The sequence below is a fragment of the Dermochelys coriacea genome, chromosome 6 (genome assembly GCF_009764565.3).
Source record: "Dermochelys coriacea isolate rDerCor1 chromosome 6, rDerCor1.pri.v4, whole genome shotgun sequence".
In the NCBI taxonomy this organism is placed as follows: Eukaryota; Metazoa; Chordata; order Testudines; family Dermochelyidae; genus Dermochelys; species Dermochelys coriacea.
In genome coordinates, this window is record NC_050073.1 from 114,449,748 (window position 1) to 114,462,660 (window position 12,913).

Sequence of the window (12,913 nt, forward strand, 5' to 3'; positions counted from 1 at the left end):
TTAATGGCAGTGATGAAAACCTGAAGTCCCTACATATGAAAACATATGTGGGTTCTCTATTTTTTAAAAAAAAACTTAACTCCTGAAACACAAGCAAAACACTAAGTACTTCTGCTACTTCCAAAAACTTTGATAAACAAATGCCTCAGTCCTGCAAAGTTACAAGGGCGATATTAGCAGAGAAAATACTTATTTTGGGACTCTGTTGTGGGAGAATATCTGTAGATAATCAGAGACCTTAATGTGTAGGACTCTGACATAGGTTGGAGGACTATTGCTCTTACAATTTCCTGTAAGCTTGCTGCATGTAAAACTGTCCCTGAATTTTGTTCTAAAATAAAATATTTCTGGTGGTATTTCTGTGATGGGCGCACCAGCCTTTGAAACGTTGTCATGGGTAAAATCTGTGAGCTTGACCCACCAGCACACCACCATTACATCCCTCCCACCTACCCATGGGGACAGCTGTGCCCAGGGGGCATTCATCTATAGGGGCGGATGGTGGTTTTCCTCAGCATGCTGTAGAATTCCTCTGTCCTACTACCACACACTAACTTTGAACCTTGCTTATGTTCAATGCCTGGTGAAGTAGATTCTTTCAGCCCTATCCTATAATAGCAAAGGGGGCTTCCTAGAAGTAAAAGAGTGTCATAAAGACTGAAGACCCCACAATGAGACACAAGCACTTTTTATTCACCAGAGATACTGAAACAATTACAAGTTCTTCTACAGCAAATTTTGAACATTATAATAATCTAATTTAGTAAATACTTTTATTGAACCTAAGTGACATATCTTATCAGTGGACCTTCCCTTTAAACTGGTGACTGTGAAAATAAAAAAATCTCCCCAAAACCAAACTATAACTAGACTTGGGGTTTACCCATAACTGACAATTATACAATTTATTTTTTTCTTCATTTACATTAGCTTTCTCTAGGTTTGTGCTGTAGACTAGGACACAGCACCAGAAGATGGAATCTATGAGTATATTAACACTGCCAAATGGTTAGAAATACACACCCTAAGAATTCTTCCTTTCACTTTTATTTTACAATTGCTATTTCATTCCTTTCTTTAAGTATTTGAGTTTGTCATTTTCTAGGGAAGGAAACAAACAATAACAGCTGATAACACTAAACTGCTGCAACCTGTAAATTCCTACTTACTGTGAGCTCTGCACATAGCAACATAGTCTGTATTAGTAACCTAGAACTGTGCACAACAAACCCAACTTACAGCTAACTCAGTGTCATTTTGCTACATATTTTAATGTGCTTTAATACTATGTCCCATATAAAGATTAAGTTCATATCATTCTGAATTCCTACATTTCATTGTATTGGATGTGTAGACACAGATTTCAGTAATCTCATATTTAACAGGGATTTCTGTAGAACACCACTAGATGTCAATATTCTTGGTAAAATGGTAACAGTTCAAGGATTTAGGCACTGGATCCTGCCACCCTTACTCAAACAGTCCTACTGTATTCAGTAACAGTAGAACTACTCCTGTGAGCAAGGTCCCATAATTGTCCTTTTTTCCTTACACAGGTCACAAATGTTGTGAAAAATAGGCTTCGTTACGTATTAAAGCATAGAAGCATTTTGTGTTTACATGTGCCCATCTACTATGGAATGAAATACTTGTAAAACTGTTTTATTTGGATTTTTATTTCTATTTACACTTATTTCAATAGGCTGAGTCTGCTCTAATTTAGGCCAGAGCTCATATTGGCCCCTTTAATCCTGGGGCTTAAAGGAGATGGAGAGGGGTAATAACACCACTGTTGCCCCCTACCTTTCAAAAGGGCTGAATTTAGGTTAGGCACATTTGAAGGTTGAGTCCTAAATGTGGAATTGCTGAATACAAAATCAACAGTTTGTCTTCCTTCAGATTGTGACAGGGCTGCATGCCCAACCAGTTGCTGATATTCCAAGTACCACAGCAGTGAATGCCACCATTTCAGAAAGCAGAACACTGTTCTTCAGTTATAAAACAATCATACAAAATTCAAAGTCGAGAATACTTCTATGAGTCACTAAACTTCAAAATGTTTGTTTAACCTTTCCTATTGACTATAAGCTTTAGAAATTCCACTCCAAATACAGCTAACTGAAAACATCAAGAAATGTGGAATGTTTGCTGCACAAATGAAGTGATTTGGACAGCATCCATTTACTGCTTCTCCCATGGGTTGGCAAAACCAATAATACTCAGCAACTGGCATGTACAAAGTACTACAAACATTAGCTACTGAATTCTAACAGCATTCCTATGAGTTAAACTTGTATGGTTATCCCTGTGTTAGAGGGGAAACTAAGCAGAGAGATGAAGAGATTTTCTCAAGGTCACACAATAGGTCGGTGGTGAATGAGGATTAGAAATTAAGAGGGAAATCCTGGCCCCGCTGAAGTCAATAGGACTTTTGCTACTGGGGCCCAGGTTTTACCCAAAGACTTCTTAACTCTAAACCCTCTCCTCATTTCTCCAACCATGTTGCTATTCCTAAATTAAAATATTATATAAAATACATGCAACTTCTAAAAGTTTAACATGATTACTCAGTTTGGCAACATTGCCCAGCGGGGAACCACATGATGCATCTAATCCAAAGTGGCAGCAGTCCATCATCATATGAAAATACTAACATATAGAAGGGATTTTTCTTTAAAAGAGTGAGAAAGAAGGGAGAACAGTTTCTTAAGTGGATGTTAGTTTTCTTCACTTGCCTGTTGCCAGTCCAGCTCCATAGATTTGTTTTACCTGCCACTTCTAGGAGAGTACTTCAAGGCCATTAGCATTCCAGAAAGTTTCAAATCTTCCCAGAGCAATGAAAAATTGTAACTTCTACAGTAAGGCCATGTCTACATTGCATATAGCTGACGCAGACTATCGGTTGTGTGCATGCATATTTGGCTCCTTGTGTCAGTAGGGCACATACTCACCAGGAGTGCTTGTATTGATGCAGAGTGCAGTGCACAATGGATAGGTATGCAACTCATCATCATCCAGCGCTCTGTCTTTTGGGAAGTTTTGGCAATGTGTGATGCGGCTGAAATATGTTGTAGACAGTTGACTGGGAGCATGGAGTCAACTTCCCAGTTTGCAACTGTATCCTTCCCATAATGTCATCTATATCCCATAATTTTCATACCTTTTTTTTAAAATCCAAAACCTGCATGGCTTTCCTTACTGTCCATCATCTCTGACAGAAGCAGGGAGCCTGCAAAGCTCTGCACTATTGGCATGAGTGTTGCAAGCACAAGGCACATGATTCTGGAGTATGTGCAGAGGAGTGGGGAGCATGATGATCCCTTAGAGGACAACTTGCTGAGGGATATAGTGAAAACCAATTCAAAGTTGTTGGTGGAATTCACTAGGCAGCTGCAGATGGTGGAGCACCATTTCTGGGCCCAAGAATCAAGCACTGACTGATGGAATCAAATCGTCATGCAGGTTTGAGATGAAGGGCAGTGGCTGTAGAACTTTTGGATGCACAAGGTCACATTCCTGGATCTGTGTGCCAACCTCACCGCAGACCTCCAGCTCAGGGACACCAAATGAAAGGTACACTGACAAATGAGTGGCAATAGCACTGTGGAAATCTACAATGCCAAAGAATCCATTTGGAGTTGGGAAATCCATTGCAGGGGCCATTATCATGCAAGTGTGCTGGGCCATTAATCGCCTCCTGTTATGCAGGTTTGTGACTCCTGGAAATGGGAAGGACATAGTGGATGGATTTGCAGCCATGGGGGTTTCTGAACTACGGGGAGAGTGATAGATGACATGTATGTCCATATTTTGGCATCAGAAACAACTTGCCACAGACCACATCAACAGAAAAGGCTACTTTTCTGTGGTTATGCAAGCGCTGGTGGAACACCAGGGATGCTTCATCGACATCAGTGTTGGCAGGTCAGGGAAAGTGCATGACACTCCCATCTTTAAGAACACAGGACTGTTCAGAAAACTGCGAGCAGGGACTTTCTTTCCCGACTGGCATATTACCATTAGCAATGTTGAAATGCCAGTACTGATCCTGGGGGACCAGGTCTACCCCTTTCTCTTGAAGCTGTACACTGGTCACCTCAAGAGCACCAAGGAGCGCTTCAACTACCAGCTCAGCAGGTGCAGAATGACAGTTGAATGTGCCTTTGGTCATTTGAAGGGACATTAGCATTGTTTACTCACAAGATTGGACCTCCATGACAAAAAATTCCTAATGATTATAGCTGCCTGCTGTGTCCTGCATATCTGTGAAGCAAAGGGGGAAAAGTTTCCGCTGGAGTGGAGTGGCTGTCTGCTCAATTTGAATAGCCAGATACAAGGGCTATTAGAAGATCTCAGTGTGGAGCTATATGGCTCAGGGAGACTTTGAAAGATCATTTTAATAGACAGGTTTCAGAGTAGCAGCTGTGTTAGTCTGTATTCGCAAAAAGAAAAGGAGGACTTGTGGCACCTTAGAGACTAACAAATTTATTTGAGCATAAGCTTTCATGGGCTATAGCTCACTTCATTGGATGCATTCAGTGGAAAATACAGTGGGGAGATTTATATACACGGAGAACATGAAATAATGGGTGTTATCATACACACTGTAAGGAGAGTGATCACTTAAGATGAGCTATTACCAGCGGGGGAGGAAGAAAACCTTTAGTACTGATGATCAAGGTGAGTCATTTCCAGCAGTTGACAAGAACATCTGAGGAACAGTGGGGGGGGGGGGTATAACATGGGGGAATAGTTTTACTTTGTGTAATGAGCCATCCACTCCCAGTCTCTATTCAAGCCTTAGTTAATTGTATGTAGTTTACAAATTAATTCCAATTCAGCAGTCTCTCGTTGGAGTCGGTTTTTGAAGTTTTTTTTTTATTGAAGAATAGCCACTCTTAAGTCTGTAAGTGAGTGACCAGAGAGATTGAAATGTTCTCAGACTGGTTTTTGAATGTTATAATTCTTGATGTCTGATGTGTCCATTTATTCTTTTACATAGAGACTGTCCAGTTTGACCAATGTACATGGCAGAGGGGCATTGCTGGCACATATCACATTGGTAGATGCGCAGGTGAACGAGCCTCTGATAGTGTGGCTGATGTGATTAGGCCCTATGATGGTGTCCCCTGAATAGATATGTGGACAGAGTTGGCAACGGGCTTTGTTGCAAGGATAGGTTCCTGGGTTAGTGGTTCTGTTGTGTGGTGTGTGGTTGCTGGTGAGTATTTGCTTCAGGTTGGGGGGGCTGTCTGTAAGCAAGGACTGGCCTGTCTCCCAAGATCTGAGAGAGCGATGGGTCATCCTTCAGGATAGGTTGTAGATCCTTGATGCTGCGTTGGAGAGGTTTTAGTTGGGGGCTGAAGGTGATGGCTAGTGGCGTTCTGTTGTTTTCTTTGTTGGGCCTGTCCTGTAGTAGGCAACTTCTGGGACTCTTCTGGCTCTGTCAATCTGAGCCTGTTGCCAACTGTGTCCACATATCTATTCAGGGGACATCATCATAGGGCCTAATCACGTCAGCCACACTATCAGAGGCTCGTTCACCTGCGCATCTACCAATGTGATAGATGCCATCATGTGCCAGCAATGCCCCTCTGCCATGTACATTAGTCAAACTGGACAGTCTCTACATAAAAGAATAAATGGACACAAATCAGACATCAAGAATTATAACATTCACAAATCAGTCGGAGAACACTTCAATCTCTCTGGTCACTCGATTACAGACCTAAGAGTGGCTATTCTTGAACAAAAAAACTTCTAAAACAGACTCCAACGAGAGACTGCTGAATTGGAATTAATTTGCAAACTGGATACAATTAACTTAGGCTTGAATAGAGACTGGGAGCGGATGGCTCATTACACAAAGTAAAACTATTTCCCCTCCCACTGTTCCTCAGATGTTCTTGTCAGCTACTGGAAATGGCCCACCTTGATTATTACTACTAAAGGTTTTCTCCCTTTCCCCCCCACTCCCTTCTGCTGGTAATAGCTCAACTTAAGTGATCACTCTCCTTACAGTGTGTATGATAACACCCATTGTTTCATGTTCTCTGTGTATATAAATCTCCTCACTGTATTTTCCACTGAATGCATCCGATGAAGTGAGCTGTAGCTCACAAAAGCTTATGTTCAAATAAATGTTAGTCTGTAAGGTGCCACAAGTACTCCTTTTCATTTTAATAGAGTAGCTTGTGGTGGTGTAGTGTGATTTACCTGGCCTTGCTCTTTTGCGGCCTGGTATGAACCATGTGGTGATTGCTGTACATGCTGGGATACAACATTGTCATTGCACCTATTAATTTTGTTTGTGAATGATCTTGTGTTGTGTGACACTGTGCAGTAACAGGTAAATGGTCACTTTCAGAACTGTTGAGCACCAGCCAGCATATGATGTGAAATGACAATGATTCATTATGTTTCAAATAATGGAATTTTATTCTGCAACAAAATCAGTGCAATCCCCCCCCTCCGCATTTAAAAACAAATATATTAAAATGTAATAAATTAGGAAAACAGAACTTATGAAGGGGAAAGAACATTTCAACTATATATACACACCATGCCTAAGTGAGTAATAGTCATTTTATAGACTCCATTTCTTTACTTCTACTTTGCAACTCTCTAAAACTGTGCATCTGAGACTCTCAAAAAGCCTTTCAGACACTAAGGCTTGCATTCCATCCCTTTGGTCATCTTTGTCACTCACCTTTAGATCCTTTCCAGTTTCTCTACATCCTTTCTATACATTGATGATCAAAACTGGACACAGTACTCCAGTTGAGGCTTAACCAGCGCCGAGTAGAGGGGTACTGTGTCCAGTTTTGGTCATCAATGTATAGAAAGGATGTAGAGAAACAGGAAAGGATCCAGAGGTGAGTGACAAAGATGATCAAAGGGATGGAATGCAAGCCATGTGAGCAAAGTCTGAAGGAACTGGGTAAGTTTATCCTCCAAAAGTGTTTGCAACCCTCCTTCCCCTTTGTGTCAGCTGCAAATCTGATTAGTATGCTCTCTATTCCTACATCCAGGTCATTTAATAAAGATGTTAAATAACACTGGACCCAAAACAGATTCCTGTGGAACTCCATTTGAGACCTCCTTCCAATCTGACATAATTCCATTAATAGCTGCTCTTCATTTGCAATAGTTTACATCCCTTTGGTCATCTTTGTCACTCACCTTTAGGCGAGTGACCATTTTACCCTCAATGTGTAGATGCTTTATAACAGTGGTTCTCAACCCTTCCAGATTACTGTACCCCTTTAAGGTGTCAGATTTATGTTGTGCACCCCAAGTTTCATCTGACATAAAATTTACTTGCTTACAAAATCAGACAAAAATACAAAAGTGTCACAGCCTAAGTTCCCTCTAAGCTATGTGGCTGCACAGCTGCCTATTAAGCCCCAGCGCCGACCTGCCGCGGCACCAACCTGCCCCAGACTTGTCACGGCCAGCTGGGGAGAGGAGCCCCTCCCTCAGCCCAGCCTAGCCCCTTCAGAGCTGCCATGGCCAGGGGGAGGTGCCTCTCCCCAGGCCCCGAGCTGCTGTGGCGAGAGAGGGCTGGGGGGAGTCCTCTCTCCCCACTGCAGCCCCGGGGCTGCCTGCATCCCCAACCCCTCATCCTCTGCCCAAAGCCCCCACCCAGCACCCTCTGGTCTAGCCTTGAGCCCCCTCTTGCATCCTGAACCCCTCCTCCCAAAACCCAGCCCGGGCCCTCATTCCCCCACACCCCAACCCTCTGCCCCTCCCACACTCCAAACCTCTCAGCCCCACCACATGAATTTTGTTATGTGCATCAATATGAAGGTGGTGTGTCACACATCACCTCACTATTGGTGCACATAACAAAATTCATTCTGTACATGGATGTAAAAAAATTAGAGGGAACACTGGTCACAGCATACTATTACTGAAAAATTGCTTACTTTCTTTTTGTCTGTATGAATTTTAGTTTGTACTGACTTAGCTTGTGCTTTTTATGTAATCTGTTGTAAAATCAGGCAAATATCTAGATGAGTTGACGTACTCCCTTGAAGACCTCTGTGTAAGCCCAAGGGTAAACATGCCCCTGGTAGAGAACCACTGCTTTATAGAGCATTATATAACTCTCACTATGGACACACAGACCAGATGAAGTAGCCAAATAAAACTGTTTACTACCAAACAGAGCAAGACTTCCATAACCTTATCCATTCAGTGACCTTGTCTTTGGTAGAAGTTTTTAGGTAAAGTTTACAAAGGGTTCTTCCCTTGTGCCAATCCAGGAAGGCAGCACTGGGCCATGTGGCCTCCCTTTTCTCAAATTTAAGTCATATTCTGTATCACAGACAGGTCCATGAACCCTAGATAGCGGCAGGTTTCAGAGTAGCAGCCGTGTTAGTCTGTATTCGCAAAAAGAAAAGGAGTACTTGTGGCACCTTAGAGACTAACAAATTTATTTGAACATAAGCTTTCGTGAGCTACAGCTCACTTCATCGGAGGCATGCATCCGATTAAGTGAACTGTAGCTCACGAAAGCTTATGCTCAAATAAATTTGTTAGTCTCTAAGGTGCCACAAGTACTCCTTTTCTTTTTTCTAGATAGTGGATATTTAGTCACGCTTTGAAACTCCTAGGCAAACCAAACCTGGGAGTAATTAGTGCAGAGTAGGCTCTGCCCACCAGTATTGTTTTGGCACTATAGATGTTGAGCTGGACAGACCATTCTCCACAGAGCATTAATGCCTTTTAATGCCTATTCTTAAAAGTAAAACAAGCTACCTTTTGAAAATTTCTTTAAATTAAATTTCTTTTGTTTTAAAGGCTCATAGTTGCACTTTCCTGAAGGGGAAAAAAAAATTTAATTGGGCTCACATTGTGCAGCAAGAATTGAGCAGTGCAGTTGTAGAAAACACCTCTCTCTCATATATGATGACCTGGAATGTTTGAGATGACAGTCCTGCAACTTGTTCACTCAGGATAGAGATACATCAGTGGAGGCGTGCTACGATCCAATAGAGTTCTTTTTTGCCCCTAAACCTTTAGGGCACATTGAAAGGCTTATATATAAATACAGGCTTTTCCCTGAAGATGTTGGGGGTTCTGAGCTTTACTTGGTGCTGCTTGTTTGGTAGCTTTTAATCTTTAACGATAGATTTGTGAATTTTTAGGATATTCTAAATTGCTGCCTAGATGCCAGAATATGTAATTTCTTGGAAATACAGATTTCTCAAAATGTAAATGAAGCGTTAAATGAAAAAAAAAAGTTGCTGTGTCTCTAACGTGACAACAGCTTTTCATCAGGGTGCAGACAAATCTCCCTGCACATTTGGGGACAAGATTCGTATTTCTCTTAAAGGAATACAAGAACTCATGGGACATGACCAGGAAAGAAAAAAAAAAACAATCTGCAAGAAAAGGAAAGAAGAGTTGTGGAAAATTTGCTGGCCAGAAGATAAAGAAAAAGTAAGTGTCATTTATACATTGTTAGGTCTCATGGTTTTGAGATGCTCTCCACCACATCAGACTGATAAATATTACAACAAACATGCCTGTAGCAGTCAAAATGGAAATAGCAAGTCCTGTACAGCAAATTTTTAGTTATATGGACTACATCATTTTAAATATGATTTGTTCATTTTCTAATACAAGTTTATGTAACCTAATAATAACATATAAAACAGCAAGAGAGGGAGGTCATGAGACTATCTGCGGAGATGTGGATTGCAGTAGTCCGACTACTAGCTCTTCTATCCCTAGGAACTTATTTTAAGAATAATAACCTCTTATATACTGCCTTTCATCTGTAGATATCAAAGTGCTTTACACAAAGGAGATAAATATTATCCCCATTTTACAGATGAGAAAATTAAAGCATAGACAAGTTCAATAACTTGCCTGTGGTCCCCAGTAGGCTAGCAGCTAAGGTCTCCTAAGCCTCACTCCAGTGCTCTATACATAATTTAAATGGCATGGAGGACACTGAATTTGGCTAATCTAGAGAATTTTAATTAATAGACATGGAGGGACATAACGATGTGAAACTCCGTTAACTGAAACGGTGAACTCCTTGTCTCTATTGGACAATTGCACTGGTATAACAAATTGATCTATTTTCAGAGTAGCAGCCGTGTTAGTCTGTATTCGCCAAAAAAAAAAAAAAAAAAGTACTTGTGGCACCTTAGAGACTAACAAATTTATTTGAGCATAAGTTTTCGTGAGCTACAGTGAGCTGCTTATGCTCAAATAAAGTTGTTAGTCTCTAAGGTGCCACAAGTACTCTTTTTTTTTTTTTTTTGCAAATTGATCTAGTTACACTGGTGTAAACCCCTGTAATAGATCACTTAAACCAATTAAGCTTAATACCATAAATTACTACAGTAAGCTAAATTGGTTGAAGTGGATTTAAAGTGATTTAAGCGTATCTATATTAGGGGTTTGCTCCTCTGTAACTAGATGTTTTTTAGTTCCATCAATACAAGTTTTGTAATGTAGTTAAGAGCTAAGTCTCTATTGTAATTTTTTTTTTTTAAATACAAGTTTTCTGGGGACATGACAAGGTAGATAGTGTACTACTTTTTTGTCCCATTACAGGAAATGACAATTTTTTTGCAGTTTAGACTCAGTCATATGGAATTTTTTTGAACACTTTTTCTGATTGCTTAGTTGTCTATCTGTATAGCAATGAGAAGAGTGAAGCTTTAAATCTTTCATGGCTCTCGCACTAACTCAGTTCCCTAGCAATCAGCTCAACTCCTCCTGTGTTTAGTGTGGTACTACTGTATACTCCTTGACTACGGAGGAAACAATTATAAAGAACAAATGGAATGAGGGAAGACATAAAAGGAAAACGAGGCAAAGACCATCTATGTGGTCTTAACACTAGTAGCTACCATGATTTTCAGTACGTTACCCATGCTTACGACCTACCACTGTGTACTTTTAAATAGCTCACATAAAAAAAAAATTCACTCCTCTTAAATAGTTCAAAGAGCATCTTTTAAAAAAAGACCTGTTAGAGGAGCAAGTGAAGGTGGGAGAGAGAGGAAGAATACCTATAGCAAGTTTTTATTATGCATCCGATGAAGTGAGCTGTAGCTCACGAAAGCTTGTGCTCTAATAAATTTGTTAGTCTCTAAGGTGCCACATGTACTCCTTTTCTTTTTGATTATACTCCCAGTTACTTCCTTGTGAAAGCAGTAAGGTTTGGCCTTACTTTGCCAAAATCATGGGGGAAATATTGCATTATAAATATAACACAGAAGCCATATATATATTTAGCCATAATGTGAAAGTTATTAGCTATTATTAAAAATACTCACTTTGTTGCACACATATACCTGTACCCATTTAAAAAAAAAATCATTAGAAAACACCAAGCCCATAGCACTGGGAAGCCCAAGTGCCCTCTGCTATAAGATATGCAGGGCTGGCATAAATCTCATAATTGGGAGAATTCAGCAAGAGTCTTCCCCATTTTTATTTTAACATTGCGGGGGGGGGGGGGGGAGAAAGGTTGTTAAACAATACTTTGAAAAGCAGCTTTATTTCTTCAGTTACAGGATGTAAATTCACATTTATTCAGCATCTTTCCTCCCCCGCCAGTCCTTGTCACGTACAGGGCTATGGTGTGGCACTCCACCGACCACAGGGACAACAGCCGGGTAGCTCAGCTCACCCCAGCGACGCTGCAGGGGGAGTGGAGGGAAGGAGGCAGATCGTATTTATCCCGGCTGGGAACCGGCCGGACAACATGGTTCATGCCCCCCCCCCTGCAGAGCGGGGCTCGGCGAGCCGCGCCTCCCCGCAGACGCCCTGTGGAGCACCCCGGGGGCGTACGGGGCTCCGTCGGGGAGAGCTCGGCTTTACCTTGGCAGGCATCCCCTCCTCGCTCGCCTTGCCCTTTCCGACGGGGAGGGTCTCTTTTCGGGGCGCGCCTTTCAGCACAGAGACCGGCTGCCAGCCCCGCGGCAGGGCGTAGGTCTCCCCGAGCTGCAGGGCCCGGCGGGCAGCGCTACCCGGTGCGAGGCCTTGCTGGCGGCCTGCTCCCTGTGCGAGGAGCCCGGGGCAGCACCGCCAGACCCGGGGGAGCGCCGGCAGCTCCTCTCGCCAGGCTCAGGCGTGGTGCCCGGCCTCCGGTGCGCGCTTGGCCGCCGCCCCCGCCCCGTACCTCTGCGGCCCGCTGGCTCCGGCGGCGGCGCTCCCGCTTCCCGGCGGCGGGCGCCAATGAGGCGGCGCGCCCCGGCGGCGGCGGCGGCGGCGGGCTGAGTGGGCGTGTGCGGGGGGCGGGCTGTGGGCGGCGGCAGCACGTTCGGTTGTGTGTGTGCCATGGCCGGAGCCCAGTGAGAGTGGCTGACAATAGGAGCGAGCGAGCCCGAGCGCGACCGCGACACAGCCGGGACCCCTCGCTCCCCCAGCCAGCCACCGGCAGAGGAGGCCACCAGCGCCAGCCGCAGCGCCGCTCGCCGCGCCCGCCCTACCGCGGCTCCTCTCCGCTCGGCCCGCGCTCGGCCGCCCCTCCGCAGGCCCCTCCGCAGGGCTCCGCCGGGAATGTGAGTGAGACAGCAGCCATCGCAGGCAGGGGGCCGCGCCGAGCGCACGGGACTGAGCGGAGCCCGAGCAGCTGCCCGCTCCTGAGCCCGCCGCCAACGCCGCCCTGCGCTGAGGAGGCCGCTGCCGCCGAGGCCTACAGGCTCCTGCAGCTGCAGGGACAGAGGCCGGCGCGCACCACGCTCCGGCCGCCGCCGCCAGGGCTCGGCCGCGCTCCCTCGAGCCCGGCTCACTCCGCCTTCTCCTCCTCGGCTCCGAATTCTCTGCCAGGAGGGTCAAGGTAACTTCACCCCCAGCCCCGAGAGGGCAGCGACCCGGCCGCGGCGTGGGGGAAGGGCGGGAGACTCGGGGAGCGCTAGAGAAGAGGGGGGATCACGGGGCG

The 12,913-nt window shown here is 44.1% G+C and overlaps 1 protein-coding gene and 1 long non-coding RNA gene across 14 annotated transcripts in view; both read left to right on the plus strand.

The window, feature by feature from the left end:
* The first annotated feature begins 868 nt into the window (after positions 1-868).
* Positions 869-11,027, plus strand: LOC122460747. The gene is made up of 3 exons (XR_006282230.1): positions 869-4,060; positions 5,457-5,459; positions 11,015-11,027. It is a non-coding gene; the product is annotated as an uncharacterized LOC122460747 (long non-coding RNA).
* A 1,647-nt stretch (positions 11,028-12,674) lies between these two features.
* The window catches only part of PPP2R5E (protein phosphatase 2 regulatory subunit B'epsilon), a 101,150-nt gene continuing 100,911 nt past the window's right edge, over positions 12,675-12,913 (plus strand). For 9 of the 13 annotated variants that reach the window (XR_006282229.1, XM_038405811.2, XM_043516987.1 and 6 more), the window contains exon 1: positions 12,675-12,811. The gene's annotated coding sequence lies outside the window, so the exon portion shown is untranslated. The remainder of the gene's footprint in view (positions 12,812-12,913) is intronic. The other 4 variants (XM_038405812.2, XM_043516983.1, XM_043516984.1 and 1 more) reach the window with 1 other exon arrangement.